This window comes from Gorilla gorilla, chromosome 3 (genome assembly GCF_029281585.2).
Source record: "Gorilla gorilla gorilla isolate KB3781 chromosome 3, NHGRI_mGorGor1-v2.1_pri, whole genome shotgun sequence".
NCBI lineage: Eukaryota > Metazoa > Chordata > Mammalia > Primates > Hominidae > Gorilla > Gorilla gorilla.
The window spans coordinates 41,985,631-42,006,896 of record NC_073227.2 but is presented as its reverse complement, the minus strand read 5'-3'; the positions used below and the strand labels follow the sequence as shown (position 1 = coordinate 42,006,896).

General features: G+C 35.2%; 1 long non-coding RNA gene across 1 annotated transcript in view; it reads left to right on the top strand.

Moving 5' to 3' along the window:
* Window positions 1-21,266, top strand: part of LOC109026523 (uncharacterized) — an 83,807-nt gene that overhangs the window by 30,651 nt on the left and 31,890 nt on the right. The window lies entirely within an intron of this gene.

Below are 21,266 nucleotides of genomic sequence, written 5' to 3'. Positions count from 1 at the left end.
TTGCCCCCTTTTAATGGGATTGTTTGTTATCTTGTTGTTGAGTTTTAAGAGTTCTTCGTATATTTTGTATAACAGCTTTTTATCCTATGTGTCTTTTGCAAATATTTTCTTCAAGTCAGTGGGTTTCCTTCTCATTTTGTTGAAAAAAAGCATATATTTTTAAATGAAGAAGATAGAAACACTTTGATGATTAATGAAATCCTTGATAATCATATCTGAGTTATTAAATACTTATTAATTTTAATGACATTTTATATTGTTTACATGTATTAACTTTCTTAAACTTCAAAAATAAAATAATTGGAAAAGGGAGCAATATACATGTTCATCTTTAGCACCATAAGAAAGAAATTCAAAAGGAAGATAGAGAGCAAAGCTAAAGCTAAAACTTTAAGCAACGAAACTTCTGTCTTTAATTTAACTGCATACAATTTTCAATCAGGAACTTATCTTAGTACTTCATAAACATACTAAATTAGGAAAGAGATGAATGTATATCTGAAAACAAAATAATGCATCATTTTACTGAGAGAGTTTACACAGCTTCAAAGAGCAGATGTTTTGGTTCTATCAAACTGTAGTTGACAAATTTGCTAGCAGTGGGAGTGGAAAATTAGTTTTCATTTTTAGAAATTATTTGATACCATTTACAGACCTTTGCTATTTATCACACTGATTAAAAGCTGTCATTTGCAGCATTTATAGTCTTCAAGTGCATGTCAAAACTGTTTCTATCCAACTCAAATATTCTTCTGAAGGGATATATTAAACCAAACCAGGGTATATATCTTTTCGTTTCTTAAGCAATACATCAAAACTATGCAGTAAGGTACATTCTAATATTGTATTTAGAATTTCATTGATTAAATCTGGAGAGATGCTTATCTAATACTTACAAACTTGGAAACAACTTTAGACCCAAAGATAAATATAAATAGGTAAGAAATACTGCCTTGGAATGTCATGATAAAATGGCTACAATTTCCATAAAAGCAACAATATCTCAAATCCATTTATCCCATGAGAAAAAAAACTTCATATCAGAAAAAGCAAGATAATTCATTGAAGCTTAAAAACTGGTAGGTGAAATTTTGTAAGGATTTCTCATGATCATTCAGGGGTTTCTTATATGGATACTGGAAAAATCCATGGAAGGAAAGTCCCCACTCCCCCTCAGGTATTTAATCTCACAGGATTTGCCATCAGCTGAACCATGCATGCACATTTATTTTAGATAGAAACTTTTGAAAAAGTGTATATTTTAAATATGGTTTTTTTCCCCAAATTAACTAAATAACTCTCATTTCGAGGAACGGGTCTGTACCCAGATACTTTTGAATACGTTATAAGGTCAGGTACAGTGGCTCATGCACTTTGGGAGGCTAAGGCACACAGATTACTTGGGGCCAAGAGTTCAAGACCAACCTGGCCAACATGACAAAACCCAGTCTCTACTAAAAATACAAAAATTAGCTGGGCATAGTGGTGCGTGTTGGTAATCCCAGCTAGTTGGGAGGCTGAGGCATAAGAATCGCTTGAACCCGGGAGGCAGAATTTGCAGTGACCAGAGATGGTGCCACTGCACTGCAGCCTGGGGGACAGAGCAAGACTCCATCTCAAAATAATAATTATGAAGTGAGAGGATCATTTGAGCCAGTAAGACAGAGGTTGGGTTGCAGTGAGCCAAGATCGTGATACTGCATTCCAGCCCGGGTGACAGAGTAAACTCCTGTCTGGAAAATACCTCTGTATATCTCAGAATTAATAGTTCAAGGGTGTTCAAATAAATTTAAAACACATCTTCCTTAAACTTTGATTAATAAGACTCAAGTGTTCACCCCAGTCTTGCCCTGGCATTGTCCTTCATTATAGAACATGTAGCTTTCAAAATATGCTATGAGAAAGATGACTAATATGGATATCAGTAAACTTAAATCAGGGAATATTAAGGACTATAATTTTAATATAAAATTATGAATTACAGTAAAGTCTTGCTGACATATACAAATGTATACATAGCTTTTATGCATGATATATGTAAGTATGTATATATTTGTATGTTTATACATCCACATTTAATCTTGTTACAAGATTTGGGCTTGTGTTAGATGAATTTGGGAGAGTTCAAACAATAGTAGTTTTTGAGGGAAAGGGAAATTTTATATATTTTGATGTAAATTTTATTTAGAATATAATATAATGAATAGGATATTACTACTTGCTGTTATCCTTCAGGAAATATTTATACTCAAGTCATTTTAAAAATATCAACCGGTTTCAGGATCTGCATCACAATATTCAAAACTACTTTCATTCAAAGACAGTATGGTAGATAACTTGGTACAGGCTAACTGAAAACAGCTTCTTGCTTATTTATTCAAGAATTAGCCTATGAGTTTGACCGAGCAAATAAGTGAATGCAAAGAGCCAAATGCTACATGTCAATAAAGCTTTGACTCTTAGGAAATTTATATCCCTGAGTAATGCTGGGTTCAGGGACACAGTTGTATCTCTAGATATTTTTAGGATAGATGCATATAGGCTAACTACATAGATGTGCTCATGTGAGCTCTTTGCCTTTTCTCTATAATTTTTCTACTTATTCATTCTTTCTGGGGTATAGGCAGGGCAATGCTCTCTTCTGCTTTAACTTGATTTTTAATGTTTTTATAAATAAACTTATTTGTTCATAAGCCCTTATTTGTTCATAACCACTAGCCTGCAGAATAGGAAAAGTACATATGTGTGTGTATATGTATGTATAAGTGAATTGGTGAGTATATATACACACACACATATTCGCACACAAATACATATGTAAATGTATGCTTATTACAGAGACACATAGGAAGACACACAAACACAAACACTCATATATATACAAATATATAAATATATTGCTTTGAGTAACCATCGTTATGCAGTCAATTTCTCCCATCTCTTCTTCTCATCAAACACCCTTGTTCTCTTTAACTCTGTTTCTTGGTATCTTTCCTGCATTTAGAGAAAATCATATGACAATTACAAAGAAATACACAGAAAAACCAAGACTTTTCAGCATATAATGAAAAGTATTGTTATGTAAAAGCAAGAGAAACTTGTTTATATGGATAATAATAAACTGAATCAGAAAGTTATCTTTATGACACATGACTGATATAGCTCCCAGACTATAAACCACTGCACAGGCCTATCTGGTATGCAAAATCATGTTCAGTCACCAAATTGAAAAATTTTCTTGAATGTATTCTTGCCCTCCAGACCAGCAAAGCTACTCTAATGAAACGAAAATTATTATTATTATTATTAAAGAGACAGGGTCTTGCTCTGTCACCCAGGCTGCAGTTAGCTGTATGATCATAGCTCACTGCAGCCTTGAACTTGTGGGCTCAAACTACCCTCCAACCTCAGTGTGCTGAGTGGGTGAGACTACAGGCGTGTACCACCTGGCCTGGCCCTGAAACCAAAATTATTCTTTCTATTTTTTTTTTAAAGGGGAGCTATACAATAGATAGATTGATAGATTAATACTAGATAGATATGCATATATACATATCTCTTGTGGTATGTAAGATTTACTAATTCATTTATTTAACAAATATTAATTACCTAGTTTTTGTAAAGAATGCTTCTCAACACTGAGTATGCAGCAGCAGACAAGACAAATTCCCTACTCTCATGAGAAAATATTCTAGTGGGACAGTAGATGATAATAAAGTCAACATGAGGCGATGGGAAGATCATTTTATTTAGGGTGACCAAGGACTACATTTCAAGGCAGGTAATGTTTGCACATAGACCTGAAAAACATCACGGCTTAATTCTTGAGTTAGTAAATGGGCAGCATGACAGCTGCTCTCCTAGATATGACCCCTAATAAGCCACGTCTCCCAGTGTACATGTCCTTGATCCAATTTAGGGTGACTTATGACTGCATTAACCTACTGAACATAGTGACTATGACAAGTCTGGTACTAGCTTTCCAGAAACCGAGTAATGTTCCTTTCTCTCCCTTTGTATGTTTATTATTGAAAGCCCTGAGCTGCCATCTAATAAGTCTTTTTACTTTGCTGGAAAGACCACATGGAAAGACCATGTGTAGAGGTCATATGAAAGGAGATGCCCTAAGACTACTCTTAGCCAGAATGAGTGAAGTCCAGCTTTACCATCATCCAAGTCAACCGAACAAGGACTCCCACTCTTGCCAACACCCAGGGCCTGCTCTAGGGGCACATGAGTGTGCAGTCATACAAAGGCCTCATGCTTAGAAGGGTCCTGAACTTAGATCAGTCTTGTACCTGGTTCAATGTTCTGCTGTTGCTGCCAAGACATTTTCAATGATTTTTAATCCAGCTAGCCTGCATTTTTACTACACCAGCCATGCAAATTCTGTAGCTGGCTTTACCAACAACTGGCTGTCAACAAGATACTACAAGTGAAGTGTCCATAGCAGAAGGACCATGGAGCTGAATCCAGTCTGAGTAAACAGAACCTGAGAGACGAGATGCTTTTTCTTTTAAACAACTAGGTTTAATACAACTGTTGGGTTTATATATAGAAAAAACTCTGAAAGTTTTGTTTGAAAAAAATGAAGTTTTGGAAGTAGTTCCTGATTCTCAGCATCGTGTAGGCCATGCTGCATCCCATTAGACTAGACATGATAAGGAGTGAAAGGATCTTATCAAATTCATGGTTTATTAAGAATTTAAATACACATTGTATTTCAAAGTGAAGAAATGGAGCTACAAGGATATAAAGCCTTAGTTATATAGTGTCAAAGTAAAAACATCATGATATTTAATATCAGATAAAGAATTTACTGTCCAAGGTCTATGCAAGGTTATAAATTTACTAAAACATCTGTGGGCAATTTTTCCTAATGTAAAGATTGGCATAGAGCCAGAAGCATAGAGTCGTTAGTGCTGACTGAAGGAATTGCATCTTGTTAACTAATCTGGATTGTTTCAGTTTCTTCCATAAAGGCGGAAAGGTTGATCATATTATTTACCAGAATTTAATCTATCTGTAAATTTTATAGTCTTTCATAGGAGGTAGAATGTTCCATGGCCACCTTTTCTTCCCAATTATAATAATTTATTTTTTGCCACTTATGCCTCTACCTCTTTATTATCACATGAAGTTGGATTATTTAAAACATTCTCTCCGTCTCAAAGAAAAGAAAATATCAGATTTGCAAGTCTTTCAAAAGAATTTATGTTTCCTTTGCCTCCACTGTCAAATCACTTAATCTTTGTCACTATCTTTAGAGAACACCTAGTTTATATTTCTGCCGGGGAAACCTGTCCACATATAAAAATTCTGAAAGTATCTTGTATGTCTTGTCAACTGCAGTGTAATACACAGTGAACTCTTTATGTTCAGTCCATTTTGATTAAACAAACACTGAATTCATGAGTTGTAGTGTTTTGACTCCCAGATATATGGTCCTATATATTATTGTAAAAATTTTATCTAACCTGTATTCAATCCAATAATAGTATTCTTTATGGATCATTAAATATATTTTAGTTACTATTTTAAAACTTATGTCTGGCATTTTCAACATAATCACATTAGTTATTAATCCAAGATAGACAGTGAGAACTGTACTAATAAAGTAATTATTGTAACATATTTCTGCCTCAGTCTTCTCGTATGTAAAATGAAGTTTTCTCCTATGTAAAATATATGATATATATATATATATGGAGAGAAATAAATTCTGTGCAGTCCTAGAGTTATAAAAATTTAAATTAGGCAATGAATTTGGCTTACTTTCAATGTTCAAATGACTTCTTAACTCACGTCAGATAAGTTCATACTCTTCACCCAGGGGTCAAGCACCTGGATGATGTGACCTCCACAGTCCTCTGGCCTCCTCTCCTCCCACTGCCTTCCTCACTTATTGCACTATAGGCAGGCTGACATGCTAAGACTGGAAAATACTAACATGTTTGTCCCTACCCCAGAGGCTTCACACAGTTCTTCCCTCTGACTGGAAGACACTTTCCCTAAACCTTTATATTGCCTTACTCTACTTACTCCTTTACCATAGAGTGCCTTCATATGTCTCTCCCTGAAAAATCTTGTCCTCACCAGCTCCTCCCTTTGCTATTCCATTACCCTAGTCAGATTTATATATATATATATATACACACACACATACATATATACACATATATATGTGTATATATGACATATATATGACACGTATATGACATATTATATATGACTTATATATAACATATATATGTACATACATACACATATATATACATATATATGACCAATTTAGAGTCAATTGCTTCACAAGTAAATAAATGTTTGTCAGTTATATAGATCAACCAAAGAAGTGACAATGTAGAACATAGTTAAATATTACAAGTTAGTTTATCTCTCTTTTCTGCATTGGCTCACTTTGCCATGGAACTTTGCAACTCTGAATGAGAAGTTCTGCCCCATTCCTTGACTCTGGCTCAGTCTTCTTACTTCACTGGCCAATAAGATGTTAGGAAATATGAATAAGCAGAGGCAAGAAAAATGACTTGTCTTTTTCTGCTTGCAATCTTACTCCTCAGACTTTGTTAGGAGAGCAGACTAATTTGGACTATTCTGCTGAAATGCAAGACATGGATCAGAGATGAGCCCTTTTTATCATCTCAGCTGAGTCGATCCTGAATTAGCCAACCCATGGCTGATTCCAAAACATGTGAGGTAGCCCGGGCAAGACAAGAATAACTCCCTCGACTTGCTCATTCACTGGGTTAAAGTCTCACGAGCTCAATAACAGTTCATTATTATAGTGTTACTGAGGTTTAGTGGTTGTTTGTAGCATTATTAAGGCAATAGGTAACTCAGAATAGTCAAGAGGTTTAACAAAGTTATTTTAATACCTTTATAATTTCATTACAAAAGTAATGCATTCCCCTTGTAACAAGTGAAACAATGCAAAAAAAAAAAAAACACTAATTATCTTGGCCTACTTTCACTTCTTTCATTTACTTCCATGTGAGGAAACTGATATTAACAGTCTTCTGTGCAAATTTTAATGATTTTCCAAATGAAGAATATTTCTAAAAATTAACAAGAATAAGGCATGTAGAATAGTCTGTGTATACTATTCTACTATTTAAAATATCTTGCAGGTATCTATTTAAAATATTTTGCAGGAAAAAAGGGCGATCCATTGGCTCCTTTATAAAACTTAATCTGATTGCAGGAGCAGAGTGACAATCTATACAGAGACTGTAGATAAGCAGTGATTCTAATAGACCATGAAAGCTAATGAGGGTTGAGATTACAGTGAGAGGACTGGAAGTAACAAGAGTGGAAGATTAATAAATCCAAGACTCCATTTTTCAAGAATTTAAACATGAGTGGGTGAAATGAAGCACAGAGAGAAAGATATGACTTGTCAATATATGGTTAGTGCAACGGAAGTTTAAAATTAAATTGCACCTTAAATTTAAAATCCACAGCAGTGACAAACTCACAACACAATGAACAAGCATTATTTTAGCTGCACATACATAGTAGAAATGCAATCTTTCTAAAATTTTAATTTTGCTTTTCTTTTGACTTAATATTTCATGAATGTAATAAAATGCAAGCCTATATAGAATATGCAGTAATTCAAAAACATGATACTGATATATTACATGTAATTAAATTTATCAGAAATATGCTTCTCCTTGTTTATACATGACATTTTGTCTCATGAATAATAAAAGTAAAATACCAGAAAAAAGAAGCTTTCAATTGTTTTTAAAGCTCAAACTATTCTATTTCTGCTCATTTACTCAAACATTTATTCAACAAAAATGTGTTAAGTGTGTGCTACCGTGCTAGGCACTAAGCATAGTTGCTGATATGAAACAGATTTTATCCCTGCTTTTATGAAACTTTCAATTTACTAGAAAAGTGGGTAACAGTATAGGGTGACATGATAGCATATAAGAAGAGGACCCAGGCCATAATTTAAGGCCATGATGATCAAACTTTATAGGGTCTAAAAATCACCTGAATTTGAAATAAATGCAGCTTCTGTCACAGCATAAGTAGTACTCAAGATTTTAGATTTCTAACAAGTCTCTAGTTGATGCCAACACTACTTACCTGTGCAGTACACTTTGATTAAAGGAGATATAGGTATCAAGGGAGGCTTTTCAGAAGAAGCCAGGTATAGTGTAAATCCCATGAGTGAAGAATTATTATCTTGATAAAGGAAGAATAGGCCAATATAGGAAGTCCATGTTTAAATCAAGAAAATTCAAAAATGTATAAAAAGAGCATCTGGGTTATATATCCAGAAGAAGAAAATAGAGAAAGCTGGGGCTGAATGTTTCCTGAGAGCATACAGAAATGCAGAATCTCAGGTCTCACCTTGACCCACCAAATCTGAATCTTCATTTGGGCAAGCTCTCCACATTGTTTATATGTACATTAAATTTAAAGTATCACTTCTCTAGAGAATAGTCTCCAAAATAAGCACAAGTTTATATATTAAGTGCAATCTTTTCTATGGCAATTTTACAAATAATATTAGTTCTTAGACTGTAAGTTGAGTACTTCTTCTAAATAATGATTATAACGAGAAGTAAGTATATAATTATGTACCACAATGACAAAACTAGTAGTACGTTGCCTTTATTCTGAAAAACATTTAATTGGATTATTAGTGATATGGCTGTCATTGTAGCAATCACTCAAACCCCTGCTAAACCATATGTGAATATGCATATTCAAATGTGTTTTAGTTAATTATTAGCTGTCCTTTTCAATTCTTCTGACTAGAGAAAAACTCTGAAATTGTGCCTTCTCCTTTTGCCTTTAACAAATATTTAACAATATATATGGCATATTTCAAAAAATATCAAAACAAAACAAAAATGTTTTAAGAAAAAACAAAGGGTGAATTTTTGAACTGCAGCTACTGTCCAATTTACTATCAGCTATTAGTGGCCTCCTGCCACCTTGAGGGTTGATGCTTGAAATGTGGCCCATGAACTGGCAGGAGAGGCTTCTCCTAAGGATATGTTAAAAATGAAGAATGTTAGATGTCTCCACTGACCTACTGAGCCTACATCTCAACAAGATCCCTAGGTGATCTGTAGACATGGAGAAGTTTAAAAGAAATGAAGCTTCTAATTCAGTAGTAGTTCAGGAGTGGGGCCTCTGGTTCTACATCTTAGATGAGTTCTGAGGTGATGATGCTGATGCCAGTCCTTGAATCACTCTTCAAGTGACAAGAATGAAAAGCACCGTAGCATTTAACACCCTCAACCATTTTTCTAATGTGCACACTTTTCCCTTTTGTGGTCCTTAATATCACTCACATAGTTCTCTAATTTTCTAAGTTGTTCTTCACAGTTATTTTGGCTGAGTTTTTCTTCTGCATCTGCCCAATATAGATTCTTGGCATTTTTTTCTTCATTCTGTCTTGATTTGATTTTTGTTTGTTTGTTTGTTTGTTTTTGCTTTTCTGGTAGGCATTCTTGTTACTATCTTATCCATATACACGATCTTAACTTCGAAATAGTTGCTGATGACAGTCTACATTTCTCTTCTGATCTTCAAGTTCACGTTCAACTTCTTTTTTCTGTTGGGAATGCTCTACATATACACCTCAAAGCAGTCAAGCTCAACTTGTTTAAAGTGTAGTTAATTAAGCTCTTTCTAACTAGTCTCTTCCTTTGACATCCCTTCTGTATTTGTAATATTAGATAATGGTATAACATCCAACCTAACATATCAAGCCAGGCTGGGCACGGTGGCTCACGCCTGTAATCCCTGAACTTTGAGAGGCCGAGGCGGGTGCATCACCTGATGTCAGGAGCTAGAGACCAGCCTGGCCAATCTAATGAAACTCTGTCTGTACTAAAAATACAAAAAATTAGCCAGATGTGGTGGCAGGCACCTGTAATCCCAACTACTCGGGAGGCTGAGGCAGGAGAATCGCTTGAATGCGGGAGGCAGAGGTTTTAGTAAGCAGAGATTGTGCTGCTGCACTCCAGCCTGGGCGACAAGAGCAAAACTCCATCTATCTATCTATCTATCTATCTATCTATCTATCTATCTATCTATCTATCCATCTGTCTATATCTCTATATCTATATATAGATATATAAATATCAAGCCAAAAACATTGAAGACATCCTTAACTCTTCTCTCTCTCTCATTTTCCAACATTCATTCTTCTAGCCCTTCACACCAAATTCACATGAACACCTAATTCTTGATTTTTTGTAACCCCTAACTGTGTCTTAAACTCACCCTGTTTTATCTATTCTCACCACCATTCCCTGATATCTTTCCATATGATATTTTTTTTTCCTTTTACTACTTTGGTACATTTTCCACATTGCAATAAACCATATCATTCTAAAATGTAAACCTAACTATATTATAATACTAAGATATTTCAGAGATTCCCATCCACAAAGCACAAAATTCAAAATTCTTGCCTGAGCATATAAAGCTCTCATGATGAGGCTCTTGCTTATGCCTCCAGCCTCTTGAGCCCTGCTTTGTCGCCAGAACAGTCTAAAAGATCCCCTGGCACACAGTAGCATTTATTCCCTCAGTGTCTTTACAGATGCTTTGACACTATTTGAATATCATCCATGATATTAACTTTACAAAATCCTACTCTTCTTTGATACCACTGTTTAATAATGAGTTTTTAATAAAAGTAAAGTCTTGCTAAAATAGAGTGATCACATTCCACTCAGTTCCTGTTTTTCACAACTAAAAATCCCCAGACATACCAAACAAACCTAGAAAAACTTCAAAGAAGGAAAGAAGAAGGAAGACTACCTAGGGACAATGGAACTTGAGGAACAACATAGGGGTGAGTTCTCTGCATTTCATTATTTAATCCCATACATTTTAAACAGAGTGTAGTGACACTTTCAACCTACATTGGCAATAGACAGATAGGAAAACAAACAAAAAAAAAATCAAAAAACTTACATAATGCTTGTTCCCCCTGCCAAATAATAGGGAAAGATGTGGCCTTTTAAATAATACTCATCCTTCTGCATCCAAATGCCGACAGAAAAACTAGAATTTTTTCTTCCCTCCTATCACCCACACACAGTTTCTGCAGGACAGAATAGAGAGTTATCTTCAACCCTGTTTTCCAAGCCAGGCCTAAGTAGGCAGCAGTGCTCCAATTCCCCCACCTGGTGGTATTCCCTTTGCTGAGTAGAGCGTTAACCTTCCATCCCCTTCCTTGTGGAAATCGGTGGTAGCGATGCAATTTCCCTGCCAGGAGAGTGTTGGTAGGTCAGAAATGGAGCTGTTCTTCTTCCCCATCTGTCAAAAGCAGGCATCACTTTGACTGCCTCAACCAGAGTAGTTTTAATGGAATCCAATGTCAGGCTGAGCATCTACCATCTACATCAATGAGACTGAGCAAGGCAGTGGGCACTGGGGCTTGTAATCAACTCCACCTCCTTCCTACACTTGATATCATTGAGGCCCAGTGGCGGGCTGATCCTCTTTATCTATCTGACAGTAACAAGACAGTTTTTGCAATGCAAATCAGAGACAGTCCACAGACCAATTCTCCCTGTCCTCCAGCATCTGTAAGGCCCAGTGAGGAGCTGAGCCTCCACTCTTACCAGGTTTCAGTGAGGTAGGATGACGTGATGGAAGGAGGGGTAGTTGACAATCCATCTTGCTCCTCACCTGATGTCAGTGAGGCCCAGTGGAGAACTGAATTTCTATCTCCAATCAGAGGAAATAGGCAATAATAGTCAATGACCTGCCTTCAATGAGAGGGTCAGCAGGGCCTGGGAGGAGCTGTGTTTCGATTCTAATCTGAATTGAGACGTGCAACAATACTGCACGTTAGCCAGGGTGGTGGTAATGGAACACAGTGGAAAGCTAAACATACACACCTCTCCAGCCCTCATGGTACAACCATGCAGGGGAAAGATTCAATAGACTCTAAAGACTCATTATATAATATCTAAAAATGCTATACCAAGAGGGAAATCACAAATGAATAGGAAAAGACAACGCATGCCACCACGGAGACGAATCAAATGTTGAAATAATCTGACAAGTATTTCTAAAGCAGCTATTATAAAATGATTCAATAATCGCTAAGAAATTTTCTTAAACAAAAAATAGAAAGATCTCAGAACAGAAATAAAATTTATAGGAAAGAACTAAGTGGCTATTTCATAGGTGGAAACAGTGTTTCAGGGCCTTGCATGACAGTAACATAATAGTAACATTCAGGTTATTGAAATCCCAGAAGGAAAAGAGAGAATGGAGCCAAAAAAAAATTCAAAGAAATGCTGTTTAAGACTTCTAATGAGGAACAGGCCATAAATCTACAAATGAAATATACAACAAAAAATATCATAACAACTTCTGAAATTTGAAGACAAAAATCTGAAAGCATCCCCAGGGAAACAACACATTACTTACAGAGAAACATCAGTTTGAATAGCTGCAGTTTTCTCATCTGAAATCATTATAGGCCAGAGGGAAGTAGCACAGTAGTTTTCAAGAAGTAGAAGAAAATAATTGTCAACTGCAGGTTTTATAATATCCAGTGAAAATATTTTTCAAGATGAAGGTAGTTGGGCATGGTGGTGCACACTTGTAGTCCCAGCTACTGAGAAGTCTGATCATTTGAGCCCAGTAGTCTGAGTCCAGCCTGTGCAACATAGTGAGACCCAATCCTAAAAAAATAAAATAAAATGAAAGTAAAATATAGCCATTGTCAGATGAAGAAAAACAAAAATAATTTTATTATTAACAAATCAGCCTGTAAGAATGGCTAAAATAAAGGGAAAGGAAATGATAACAGAAGAATGCTTGGAATTTCGGGAAACAAAAAGACCGTCAGAATGACTAAATATAAAGGTACTTATAATAAACAATTTTTACTTCTCGTGAGTTTCCTAAGCCATATTAGAAGGTAAAGGCAAATATTACAACTTTATCTAATACAGTGCTAAATATATGTAGAAAAAATACTTAAGACAATTATATTTTGGAAGTGGAGAAGATAACGGGGCCTAAGTGGAAGTAAGGTTTCTACACTTATCTAAAGTGGCAAAATTTCAATACCAGCAGACAGTGATGAGTTACATATGAATATTTTAATACCCAAAGCAACTACTAAGAAAATTATCCAAATAATTATACTAAAAAACACTATAAAAATCAGGATGCAATCCTAAAGAAGTTCAAATAGCTACAGAAGGTAAGCAAAGAGAAACAAAGGAATGAGTAACAGAGAAAAAAAAATCAGAAAATATATTAAAAATACAGGCTTGCCTAGTAACCGAGGACCGTTTGACTTGGAGCTCTTATCCTTTGTACATTTTTGCACTTAGTAATTTTTGTAATTTTGAGATTTCTTACGTCACCCAAAGTTGCTCAGTTTCTAGAGGGTGGAAGCTACCATTTTAAAAAATCATCTCTTTACTGTAAATGCAGTCCACATAGTACCATCTGATTTATGTGTCTAGCAAAGTGCCACTGCCAAAGGGTAGCTCCAGGGGCAGAGATTTAGTCTTTTCACATCCCTATCATCCATCCACTCCCAAACTCAATTAAATTAATCTATGTAGAAATGTTGTGCATGATATTCAAATGCAGCTTCAAGAGAATTCCCCCAGCATTTTCTTACAACAAAGTGTTAGCTTCACAGCTCTTCACACATCAAAATTCACATATAGGAACTCTCAATATGTCCATGAGATTTTTTTTGTGTGTTTATAAAAATGTATGCTGCAATTAGGTATTTTTTAAAGAAATCCAGTGAAAGATTTTTATATGAGATTTATAATTCAAATGATAATCTTCATATCATACCACAGATGGGATAATTTATAAAGAAAAGTATTTTACTTTTTATGCTTCTGGAGGCTGGAAAATCCAAGTTGAGGGCCTTCTTGCTGCATCATCCCATGATGGAAGGTAGAAGAGAAGGAGAGCAAGAGGGGGCCAAACTCATAATGAACCTACTACCACCATAAGAAACCCAGTCCTGTGATAAAAATATTAATCCATTAATGAGAGCAGAGCCCTGGTGTCCCACTCATCTCATTTTAAGCCCCACCTCCCAAAATTTTATTTGGGATTTAGTCTCCAACACACAAACTTTGGGGAACACGTTCAAACCACAGCATTCATATATATAATACATGAGCATTCTCATTACATTGCCTAGTTTTGTTTTTTGCTTTGTTAATCTATCAATAAATTTTTGATTTGTTCCCATAAATTTGATAAAGTGGACTTGATTAACTTATGATGCTTTTTCAGAGCATTTCATATAAGTAATCAGCTGAAATAAAAATATATTTCAAAGAGAAAAAAAATGCCAAGGTAGCAAATGCCACTTACATTCAGGAGGATTGCTACTTTTTTTTTTAATTGTACCTTCAGTTCTGGGGTACATGTGCAGAACGTGCAGGTTTGTTAAATAGGAATACACATTCCATGGTGGTTTGCCACACCCATCAGCCGGTCATCTACATTAGTTATTTCTCCTAATGCTATCCCTCCCCTAGCCCCCAGCCCCCGACAGGCCCCGGTGTGATGGCTGGATCCTTCTAAAGGATTAGAAAATGTTTTCCACACCCAATATCAATATTATTTAACATGAATAGCATAATGTGCTATTCTTTGTGTTTATCTTTAAGATTTTTTTTTTCATAACTCCACTGTTTCTTTGATTTTTTCCTCCCTTGGCCCTCATTTCTATATTTTGCTGTGTCTGTTGTCCATTGTCAAGTGGCCTGTTTGGATTAGGTGCCTTTTAAAGCTAAATCTCTTATCATAGTTCAGTGTGTACAGAAATTATTTTGTCTCAGTATTTCAGATTTAAAAATGTATAACTTCTTAATCTATGTACAAATTACCTGTCCTCAAAGTCCACATCTCTATTGGAAGCTCAAATCTATTCCATTTTCATGAGCATGTTTGACAGTTTCTTCCATACATACACTTTAAATTTTTCAAAGTTCAATGAAAAAAATCATAAGAACTTTAATGTTATGTTAATAGATTATGTAGCAAAAACAAGGTTTGAGTTTAAAACAGTTTTGCAAAATAAATAGTTAAAATTGGAGACATTAAATGTTTTATAGCATTTCAAAACACATGCCAAATTTTATAAAGTGTAGGTCTGAGTGTTACATAGTTGTTCATAAAAAGTATCCAAAACTGGAATATAAGCCCTCTTCAGTGTTATTCTGGGGTTGTTTAATAGTTCAAGTAGGAGAATGTACTTTTATTTGCCTTTGCTATTTGCTAAGAACCCAGGTGCTCTGACAAAAGACACAACAAATCTAATTGTCACAGGACTCTACCCCACGTTACCTATCCTCTTTTCATTTATTGCTTATTCCTAGCATGCTCTCAACTCAGAGCCTTTATATTTAGTTTTATCTCTTTCTCCAGATATCCAAATTGCTCCATCCCTTATGTCTGTCAGTTGTTTGTTCCAATGTCATAACTTTACAGGTGCCTTCACTGATTACATTATTAAAAACATAATCACCGATATCCCTCTCTACTTGCTTTATTTTATTTCATAGTCGTATAGAAAATGCAGTGTATTTGTGTGTCATATATTTTCCTCTAGTAAAATACAAGCTCTCTGAGGTCAGAAACTCTGCTAGCTTCACCCCAGTACAGAGAGAGTGTGACAGGTGTTTTGATAAATAAATTGTTCTACTGACACTATGCCTTTTGCAGTTGCAAGAATGCAAATTATTTCCAATTTCTCCCTTTTGTCTTTCTTTGCTTAATCTCTATGGTTTCTGAGGCATAACTAATTGGCCCTTCTAAAAATTTCTCCTGGCTAAATTTGCTGCCATTTCCTACCCTTTCTAATTTTTCCCTTCAATGTAATAATTCCTACTGAGTAATATAAAGTTTACTACTCCAGCCACACAATCAAATAATTGAAGTTCATTAATCTGCCTGCTCAATCTTAAATAAATGTATGTGTTTATACATTAATCAACTCATATATACATTCATTCCTGAAATATATACTGGATGTATGCTATATGACAGGTCTTGTGCACAAGCAAATTTTAAAACTTAGATTTTTTTCCTGCTGTGTTGTTGGGAGACTAGCTATGAATATTTAAAGATATTGTTCACATTATATCATCTTTTAAATAGTGGCTGTTAGAATAGCCTTCTTGGTTGTGCTGTGCATAACCAACAGGAGCAGTTTTTTATCTATCTATAATGTGTACAATCATACGCAGCAGCTTTGCTGGTAAATGATTTTGGTTTCTCTAATTTTATTTTCACACCATTTTTCTATAATTCTATAACTTCTTCATCTAGCCTTCATCATAAATTTACTCACAGTATAAAAGTTATGTGTTTGGCTGGGTGCGGTGGCTCATGCCTGTAATCCCAGCACTTTGAGAGACTGAGTTGGGTGGATCACCTGAGGTCAGGAGTTAGAGGCCAGCCTGGCTAACATGGCAAAAACCCCATCTCTACTAAAAATACAAAAAGTAGCCGGGTGCTGTGCTGCATGTCTGTAGTTCCAGCTACTCGGGAGGCTGAGGCAGGAGAATTGCTTGAACCCAGGAGGGGGAGACTGCGGTGAGCTGAGATCGCATCACTGCACTCCAGCCTGGGTGACAGAGAGACTCCGTCTCAATTAAAAAAGAAAAAGTTATGTATTTATTTTTCCCTTTTCACCAATATGATATGAACACTATATGAATATAGATTTGGTCTTTCTATAGCTGATTCCCATTGTCTGGCAAAATGCACAGGAAGTACTTTAAAAATACTTGTGAGGTGAATGAATGATGCATATCATCAAATTATCTTGAAAAAAGAAATATATTTATTTTGAACTTACTTGAAAAAATATTATTCCATGAAACAGAATATTAGTCGATTTTTTCCCATACCCAGATTAAATGTAAGCATAAGTAAAAAGGAAATCTCATTGTTGTACTTGAAGCATTATAGCAATTTAAACCCACTTTCATTCTAACTCTGCCATTTTCTGAAAGTAGCCCTTCACATATTGTTATGAACCAAATGTTTGTGTCTCTCCAAAATTCATACATTGAAGCTCTAACCCCCAATGTGATGATATGAGAAGGTAGAGTCTTTGGAAGCTAATGAGGTTTAGATGAGATCATGAAGTCAGAGCCCCCTTGAAGGGATTAGAGTCCTCATAAGAGGAGGAGAAGATAGTAGAGGCTGCTCTCTCAACCATATGAGGATACACCAAGAATCCAGCCTTCTGTAAGCCAGGAAGAGGGTCCTCATCAGAACCTGATTATGCTGCCACTCTAATCTCACATTTTCAGCATACAGAACTGTGGGAAATAACTGTGTATTGTGTAAGTCACGTCTATTGTATGTTGTTATGGCAACCACAGCTAAGATGCATATCCACCATGACATTGATTTGTGTTTTCCTTTTCTCTTGTAGCAGTGTTCCAGGGGAACAATATATATCCCAGTAGTCTTGCATCTATATGTAGTCATGAGATTAGTTCTAGCTATTACAAGATGAATGAAAGTGGTATGCATGGCTTCTAGGCAAGGCATTTTAAGAAATAGGAGTATACCTTCCACACATTGTCTTTCTTCTCTTGTAATTTGGTTCTCCACTAGGCAGATGTGTTTGCATGCTGGCGGTTTATTTGGGAAAATTCTCAGGAATAATGGTTGTGAGGAACTGAAGATAGCAGGATGGACAGAGAGTGGAGCTGAACACTTCCCTGTGCAACCAATCCCACAGCAAGTTCTCCAGCAGAATGGCCTTTCAAAGATGGCGACACCTAGGGCAAAAGAATGGGCTTCGCACTTGTTATGACCAGTCGTCAGTTACATATATAGCCTCTGGAAAGAAGAGTAACTTTGGATAAGATAATTTTTTTTAAGACCATAGCAATGTCTGAGAGGCACTTAGCTTTGAGTCCTCAAAGGCCAACATTCCAGTTATCAGAACACCACAACATTCACTATCCATTATCCAACACTTGCAGAATGAATTGGGATCTAGTGAATAGTAGAATTATGAGACAGAGGAGTCTGGGTGATTAGACTACTTTGTGAAGAGAAGCTACCGAGTATCATCTACTTGACCGTAATGTATTTTAGCTAATGAAATCTGCAGTATAACTGCAGTGTAACTGATGCTCATGTTTCAGATAAATTTTGTCAGTTTTTTTTAGAGTAATCCGTTTCTAATATTGTCCTTTTTTAAAAAAAAATGCCTTTTAAGTTAAAGGAATGAAAACTATGTAGAGTAATTATACAGATGGCATAATGTTTACCAGTGTTGCTGGGAAACTCCTTCGAGAGGCTGTATTTCAGAAGCATAATATACAATGTCATTGATTTAAAATTATTCACCCCTCAGGGGTCTTAAACTACACAGCATTCTCTGCCACAACTGTTTTCATGTGAGGTATTAAAATCTGGTGATTCCACATATGTATTTGTTATTTGAGTAGTAATTCCATTTGCAGGAATAAATGTTTATTACTAAACACAAATTTTTAAGTTTAAAAGTTAAGATTTCATTTAAATTGCTATATGCCTCAAAGGGAGACAATATATACAGGTATGTATGAATGGTTGTTTTTGAGAAATATAATTCTAAATTCTTGTGATTTTGAGTTGGAGCTTTAAATCTATAACTAAAAGAATAATATGTTCTTCAGAACCACTGTTTACTACACAGCATAAATCAAGAATCTGGAATAAATAATTGTCTTGCCTATGTTGCCAGAGGTAATTCCAAATTCTGCATTCTAGGCCAAGTTTATCAAATGATTCGGAGCTGAGTCTTTATTAAGTACATTGAAATGTTTGGGGGATGAGGTGTGCTAATATTTATGCCACAGTAACCACCAGAGTGTTTTTTCCTGACATAAATCATATGGCTTTATTTGTTTAAGCTGAGAAGCCAAAAATATATCAATCCAGTTGGAAATTAGAAAAAATGTAGAGACTTGATTTTCCAAACTCAATTTAACCACTACTCTATAATATAATTGGAGGAAACAATAAATACTGATTAATATTGGAATTAAGCACATGGCTTTTGAAATAAGAGTGGTTCTGGAATCATTGTGTGTGACTGTGGATTTGTCACAGAAACTTAATTTTCTTACTAATAAAATGTGTTAAATTATGCATATCTCCTGTTGAATTTTTAAGTATCAAATAATATGCCTGAAATGCTTTTAAGACAGTGAATCATAGTAAGCTCTCAAAAGATAATCGGTATAGTTATTTTTTATTATAATACTTATTGAAGCACATGTAAAGGCAAACTTTCATTGGAGAGCTGTTCAAAAAATAGCATGCATTTCTTTGACTTCACTGGTTTTAATTGTTTTACTATGGATTAAGACACACCATTAAATATGAGGTGGCTAAAAATTCAATCATCAGGTACCAAGAAGTAAACAATTGTTGGCAGTAAAAAAAACTTACAAGTGATTAGAAATTGTTGCCTCATTTGCATAATTTCAAAAATAGCTTTTAATTTAAAATGCATTTTTCTAATATTGTAAGAGACAAATGATTAAAGCTACCTGATAATCTGACCAATTTCTTGTGTCTATCATGAAAGAATAGACAGAAATATTTGTTTCCTAAGACACAAATAACCTAAGACACCCCCACAAATGTAAAAATAGTTGTACCTAATAAAGGTGGGGAGTGAATAATTTAATTATTAATTCTGAAAAATGTATTTACTATTTGGAAGAAAGATTACTTTCAAATTCTACTTCACTGCTAGGGTATGGATATTTATATTCCCACAAAATTCATTGTTGCTATCCTAGCCCCTAAGGTGATGGTAGTAGGAGGTGAGGCTTTTGGGATTTACTAGGTCATGAAGTCAGAACCCTCATGAATGAGGTTAGTGCCCTTATAAAAAGGGCCTGAGGGAGCTCATATGCCCTTTCTGCCATGTGAGAGTACAACTAGAAAGCCTTCATTAGACACTGAAATCTGTAGGTGTGTTGATCTTGGACTTCTCAGCCTCTAGAAATGTGAGAAATAAATTTCTGTTATTAGCCCCCCAGTTTATAGTATAGTATTTTGTTATAGCAGCCAAACTGGACTAAGGCATTCTCTTCTTAAATAATTGAAATTTTTTCAGCTTCTTGAACACTGAATGTTCCTTTTTGATGGTAAATCTCTGAATAAATGTTTTTCCTGTTAGAATGTTCCTTGAAACTCCTATACCTGGTTTTCAGATGTTATCCTGAGACTTCCATAAAAATGCCTTTTCTGATCTCTCTTGAAAGCTCAGCTGTCTTTTATATCCAAGCAGAGAGCTTGATTCCTCTCCTTTGCAGCATCTTGGAATGTTGAATTTTCTATGTAATTTAGTGGTTATCTGATTTCTGTATTTCTCATGTGTAAATTCACAAAGAATGACACCATTTTTATTTTTGAAAACAATTTTCCCCATGACCCCTAGTACAGTGCCTGGCATTTATTTACCAATAAAAGTTCTAAAATAGTTAGATAAGTAAATAGGGGTTTAAGGGTTAAATAAATCACCAAAAAATTAAAAGAAAATATTGACCTAATGAGAGATAAATACATAATCACATTGAAGATAATGTACTTTAAACATATTTGTTCAATGGAGGTGTTTTTAAATATAAAAGTAAGAACCTGTTACAGGTAAATTCAATTGATTTTTCAAACAATAATTAATTTTTTTTTGTAACAGAAGGTGAATAAAAATCTAAATGTAAATGGAAACCTGAGAGAATGTTTACAACATACACTGCACAGGTTAATATAATGTGTATATAAAATGTCTCAGTCCATTTGCCTACCATAACAAAATACCATCAACTGGGTAGCTTATAAAGGATAAAAATGTATTTCTCCCATCTGTGGAGGCTGGAAGTCCAAGATTAAAGAACCAGCAGATTCAGTGTCTGGTGAGAACCTGTATCCTAGTTCATAGATGGCCCCTTCTGATTGTGTTCTCACATGGTAGAAAGGACAAATCAATTATCTGGGGTCTCTTTTATAGGTACTAATCCCATTCATGAGGTTGTGCTTTCATGACCTGATTAACTCCCAAAGTCCTCACATTCTAATACTGATCAACCATTGAGAAAAACAGAAACAAATGACATGAATATGCAATTCACTGAAGAAGGGATATTGACATCGTTTCAATCTATGACCCCATCATCTCATGTTGAATTGTAATCCCTAATATTTGAGGTGGGGAGTGGGAGAAGACTGAATCATAG